Genomic DNA, 5775 nt, shown 5'->3' with positions numbered 1-5775 from the left:
TATGGTATTAGTCTAGACTCTAGACAAGAAAAGAAGCAAAAGGAGAGAAATAGTAAGAGAGAGGAAAAAGAGAAGAAGGAGGAGGAGGAGAAGGAAGAAGAAGAAAGCGGGGACGAAGAGAGAAAAGAAGTAAAGAAGGATGCAGGTGTGAAAGGATAATAAATCTCAGGGCCCCAAAGTCACTAAGCCAAAGGGAAAGTCAAACTGCGAATCGCATCAAGCGAACCTGCCTCCCATTTTATTCCAAATAAGATAGCTATGAAGATTTAAAAAGCTACATACCGAGAGTTTGGGGATCTACAGCAACCAAAGGCTTTTCCCTGACTTCATATGACTGCGGCAGGCGAGCGAGTGAGTCGTCCCTGAGGAAAAAGAGGCAAGGCTTTTCCGAGATCGTCTCAGCGATGGCGCTTCGGTCGCGGTTCTGGGGGTTCTCCGTTTGCAGGAACCCTGGGTGCAGGTTCGCAGCCCTCTCAACCAGCTCCAAGTCGGCGGCGAAACCTGAAGTGCACCGTGTGGAAAATGAAGCTGTCGCCCCAGAGTTCACCAATCGGAACCCCCGGAACCTGGAGCTTCTATCTGTAGCCAGGAAAGAGCGGGGCTGGCGGACGGTGTGGCCCTCCCGTGAGTTCTGGCACAGGTTGTGAGTTATAAGGACTCAGCGTCATGTAGAAGCACTTGTGGAGCATCAAAATGGCAAAGTTGTGGTTTCGGCATCCACTCGTGAATGGGCTATTAAAAAGCACCTTTATAGTACCAGAAATGTGGTGGCTTGTGAGAGTATAGGACGAGTACTGGCACAGAGATGCTTAGAGGCGGGAATCAACTTCATGGTCTACCAACCAACCCCATGGGAGGCAGCCTTAGACTCCATGAAACGACTACAAAGTGCCATGACAGAAGGTGGTGTGGTTCTACGGGAACCTCAGAGAATCTATGAATAAATGAATAAATGGAAGCATTAATTGTTTTGAACATGTAAATATAAAACTGTCAGCCACTACAGCCATCAAAAGAGAGCATCTGGAAGAACAGCCAGCTTGGAAGTTTTACAGCAATAATGTTGCAGTGGAATATTATTTGTAGTTAAGGTCATCCTCCTTCCCTTTCTGTTTTTTTAAATCAAGAACTACATTCTGCCCCTGTCTTGGGCTTCAGAAGCATCTAAGAAAAGCAGTCGTCAATTATAATTAACTTTCAAAGGGCAAGTCAGAAGTTGTCTATAAATTACAAAATAAAGGCATGTTATGAACTCTTAAAAAAAAAAAAAAAACTACATACCTCCTCACAATTAACCCATAAGGAAATTCCTTGTGGACTTCAAGATCTTTACCCTAAAACAGTTCTGCTGAACTTCACCCTGGTAATGTAAATTGATAGCTTATCTTCACAGGTGAGGGACAAAGGACAGAACTCAAAGTCATCCCTCTGCTCACCTGAGACAAATGTGTATCATTGCTTCCTCTGACCTGTTGTTTATGTAAAAATGCAGATTCACTGAGCCAGACTAAGTCATAAGTGACTATTACTTTACCCTTTTCTCACATGTAGATTGCGTATTTAGTGAAAGGCTAATCAAAGCCCAAAAGAATACAACCTTTGTTTCTTATCTACGCATGACCTGGAAGTACTCCCTCCAACCCAGCTTCAAGTTGTCCTGCCTTTTTGGACCAAACCAAAGTACATCTTCACATATTGATTGATGTCTCTTGTCTCCCTACAATGTATGAAACCAAGCTGTGCCACCACCACCTTGGGCACATGTCATCAGAATCCCCTGAGGCTGTGTCACAGACACATCATTAACCTTGGCAAAATAAACTTCGTAAATTGACGGATACCTGTCTCAGACACTTTGGGTTTGCACAGATGGTAATAGAACTGGGTATAATATGAGAATTTTTATTGGTGTGATGGTCATATATGCCTTGAGACAGCACTGGAATATGATTGTGATTTTTGTGTGTTTATTTACAGAGCACCCTTCACTCTCAAGTGTCTCAATTTAGATGAGAAATTATGTTTGACAGATCAATCAGCAGAATAGAATGAGGTCTAACTTTGATATTACAGAAGTACCTATACAAAGACAGAGTTGGTCTTTATCCATAAGATCTCAAAACTAGATTTTCCGTAGATGAATTCTTCAGGGAATATATCTGCTAACTGTTGGCTTCTAATTGTAATTTTATTCATGGCTCTTGAGAAAACTGCATACATTTTAACCTATTCATGTAACTGAGTGTCCCTCACTTTTCTAAGAGGTGGTTTAATTATTATTACTATTATTTGCTTTCTCTTCCATTCTCGTTTTCTGGTTTCCCACTTCCTACTTAGCCCTTTAAAAATGCAAATGTATTCTTTCTCATCTCCCTCACCAGACATGTCCTGCAATGCAACTTCTAACTCTTTGCTCCAAGACAGGTCTCTCCTTGAGAGTCGACGGTCACTTTGCAGACCAAAGCATACCCACCACAGAAGTCTCCCCTCCAGGGGGTTGCCTTCAAACTTCCACTCTTGCCTCAGGGCTTTCATTCACCAGGAGGGCATGTCAAAAGCATGCCTACTTGGCCACTTTTACAAATTATTTCTTCCATGGAAGGTATCATCTCAACTGTTCTGTAGATAAGGCACCAAGTTAGTAGAGGGGTCCCCTGCTCTGGCTCAATTTCCCCTCTTACCTTATAAAAATATCCACTTTCTGCTTCTAAGATGAAGTGCCACATTCAAAGGCAGGACACTTTGTACCCTTCCTCCAAGTTAACTTCAGAATAAATTCACATTTTTTGTATCAGACCTCTGTCTTGTTAATTGGACTTTACATGCAGTGAGCAACTAACTTGCATTTTGGTTACATTCAAACACCAAGAATCTCCAATATGAGATTAAATGAATCAGTTGCTAAGGGTGTTCTAGGCTGGGCCTTTTCTGACCTTTGGAAAACTAGCTGATTTTTTGGATTACAGAGACAATGAACAACAAGGTTTTGATACAGACAGGAGACAGGGAAATACTGAATAGAAGAGGGTGGTTCCCCAGCAAAGGCCCCACCCTCAAGCCTGGAAACCCACACCCCTAAATGGGAATAGGCATTCCTGTATTCACACCCAAATGTTGCCTTTTGGCCCACCACACTCCCATATCCTGTACCCATATAAACCCCAAACCCCAGGCTCTATGAGCAGAAAAGCGGAGGAGCAGAACAGTGGTGTGGCACAGGAGAGAGGAGAGGGAGTGTCTGAACATCAAGAGGAGTTTGGCTGGGGATGGTCAGAAAGGAGATGGGCCACCGGATGACCGAACTCCAGGGGAAGATCATCTTTCCACTCCATCCCCTTTCCAGGTCCCCGTCCTTCCCACTGAAAGTCACCTCCATCTGGCAATAAAATCCCCTGCATTTATCATCCTTTAATTTGTCTGTGTGACCTGATTCTTCCTGGACACTGGACCGGGACCTAGGTACCAAGAAGGCACTGAGCTGGTTAACACTTAAGCCATCTGCAGAAGGCAGAGTGAAAAAAGCACTGTAACACATGTAGTGGGGTTTCCAGAGTCACAGACACCCACCCTTAGAGGTTACTGTGGGGCTGGAGCCCACAGTCACTTGCCCTTGCTCCTGCACATGCCCATCTAAGTGCTCCTCTTCCTGTAAGAGGTTTGAGCACGTAGCAGCCAAACAGGTGAGACACACCTGACATCCTGTGAGGGGGGTCAGGGAACTCTCCCATTTCAGTCCCAATCTTTCCAACTTCAAGGGCTAATTTTGATCATTCCAATGATGTCAAATTATTATCTTCACAGAATAATCGAACAAATCAATGCTCAATTCTGAAGTGAAATTAAGACAGCCTTGACTGAGCTACTCTGGAAGGTGAGTGCTGTAGACCTCATCTGTTGAAAGCACATATTCCAAATGTCTTTAAAAAGCATACTTTATACATGTGAGCCTATTTTATGTAACAAGTGGGAAATTTTTTAAATCTTTCTAGAACTCAACATTGGTACTTTTTAGGAATGACGGTTAAAGAATAGGAAACATGTAATTTTTAAAACTTCCTTCACTCTCCTTTCACCTTTTTCTGATAAGTTTTCTGCCTCAGATATCAGCTATATGCAATCAATGAATAAACAGTTCTCTTTGAGAATTCAAAAAGCTCAGTCATTTGACCGATTGAAATGCCTGGCTTAGCTTCCTAGGGGTTCTTTTCTCTTGTATGTAAATTTAAGTTGATCACTGCCAAAATTTGCATATAAAGAATCTGTGGTTTTTAAATATATATAGTCTTTAAGGCTTCTTTTTCTCATTTTTTAAAAGCCCCCAAGGAAGGAGGAAATGGTGAATTACTAATCAATAGGCATAAGGTTTCAGATAAACAAGATGAATAAACTCCAGCAATCTGCTGTCTAACATTGTACTGATAGTTAACAATATGTATTGTATGTTTTAAAATGTGTCAATATGGTAGATCTCACATTAAGTGTTCTTATCACAATAAATATGCATTTAAAAAAAAAAAAAAGCCCAAGGAGGTAGGTGTGTGACCCTCTCAGAGAAAATACAATCTGAAAATGACTAGGTATCAAGTGACAAGTATGCATCCTACTATACGGTACTGTTCCTGTGAAATCTCTAATGAAGTTTGAAGCAGCCCTTTAAAGTTTTTCATGTCTTCTAGTTTAATTCACAGTTTCCTTAATCTGCAAAATAAGTTGCTGTGATAAAACAAGTCCTATTCAGAAGTGAATGTTTTGAAAATAAAATTACCCAGAGGAGATAACGCTCAAATTCAACACATAGTTTTTAAAGACTCATTATGTACCAAGCAGTGTTAGGTACTGTGAGGAACATAAAAATAAAGACGACACAGTTTAGTCCTCCTAGAACTCATAATCTAGTGGAGGAGGAAAAAGCCATAAATAAGCCCATGCAAGACAGCCTGAACATGAGACATAACAATGTATTTTGGGGTTTTTTGGGGGTTTTTTTTGTTTTTTTGTTTTTATTTTTTGAGACGGAGTCTCGCTCTGTCGCCCAGGCTGGAGTGCAGTGGCCAGATCTCAGCTCACTGCAAGCTCCGCCTCCCGGGTTCACGCCATTCTCCTGCCTCAGCCTCCCGAGTAGCTGGGACTACAGGCGCCCGCCACCTCGCCCGGCTAGTTTTTTGTACTTTTTAGTAGAGACGGGGTTTCACCGTATTAACCAGGATGGTCTCGATCTCCTGACCTCGTGATCCGCCCGTCTCGGCCTCCCAAAGTGCTGGGATTACAGGCTTGAGTCACCGTGCCCGGCCGAGACATAACAATGTAGAATGGAGGAGTTGTGTGAAAACAAAATCAAGTCCCACCCTGAACAAGCTGACAATTTCCTAGCAGAGACAAATCTTCTACCAATGCTAACATCAAGCAGAATGTCTTAAGAGGCTTATTAAAAGTGTACACAATGCAATTGTGTCAGATACAAACATTTGTAAAGTGTCTACTATTTGCCAATCTCTATGCATAACACTGGCATATTCACTGGCTCATTTAAAGAAAGGTGATACTAATTCTGAGAGGACCTTGAGGAAGTTCTGATGGATATCTAGAAAAGTGGTACAAATTGAACAAAAGCAAGAGCTTATAATTTTGCTCCCCTGGCTGGTTTGTCAGAGACCTCCATTTGTTCTCCAGCACCTGTACATTTTTTCTTAATACAGTTATACAAGTTATGCTGGCAACAGCCATCACCAAGTACACTATTGACTCTCTCAACCTGTCAACCTGGAAAAAAAGAGA

General features: G+C 42.0%; 1 pseudogene across 1 annotated transcript; it reads left to right on the top strand.

Annotated features, from left to right (window-relative positions):
* The first annotated feature begins 289 nt into the window (after positions 1–289).
* LOC105530189 lies at positions 290–1252 on the top strand (annotated as a pseudogene). Its single transcript, XR_001004607.1, has one exon. The product of XR_001004607.1 is annotated as a 39S ribosomal protein L18, mitochondrial pseudogene (transcript).
* Positions 1253–5775: the final 4523 nt, after the last annotated feature.

The sequence above is a fragment of the Mandrillus leucophaeus genome, unplaced genomic scaffold, assembly GCF_000951045.1.
Source record: "Mandrillus leucophaeus isolate KB7577 unplaced genomic scaffold, Mleu.le_1.0 Scaffold802, whole genome shotgun sequence".
In the NCBI taxonomy this organism is placed as follows: Eukaryota; Metazoa; Chordata; class Mammalia; order Primates; family Cercopithecidae; genus Mandrillus; species Mandrillus leucophaeus.
The sequence above is the reverse complement of the archived record's forward strand: the minus strand, read 5'-3'. Positions and strand labels throughout refer to the sequence as shown.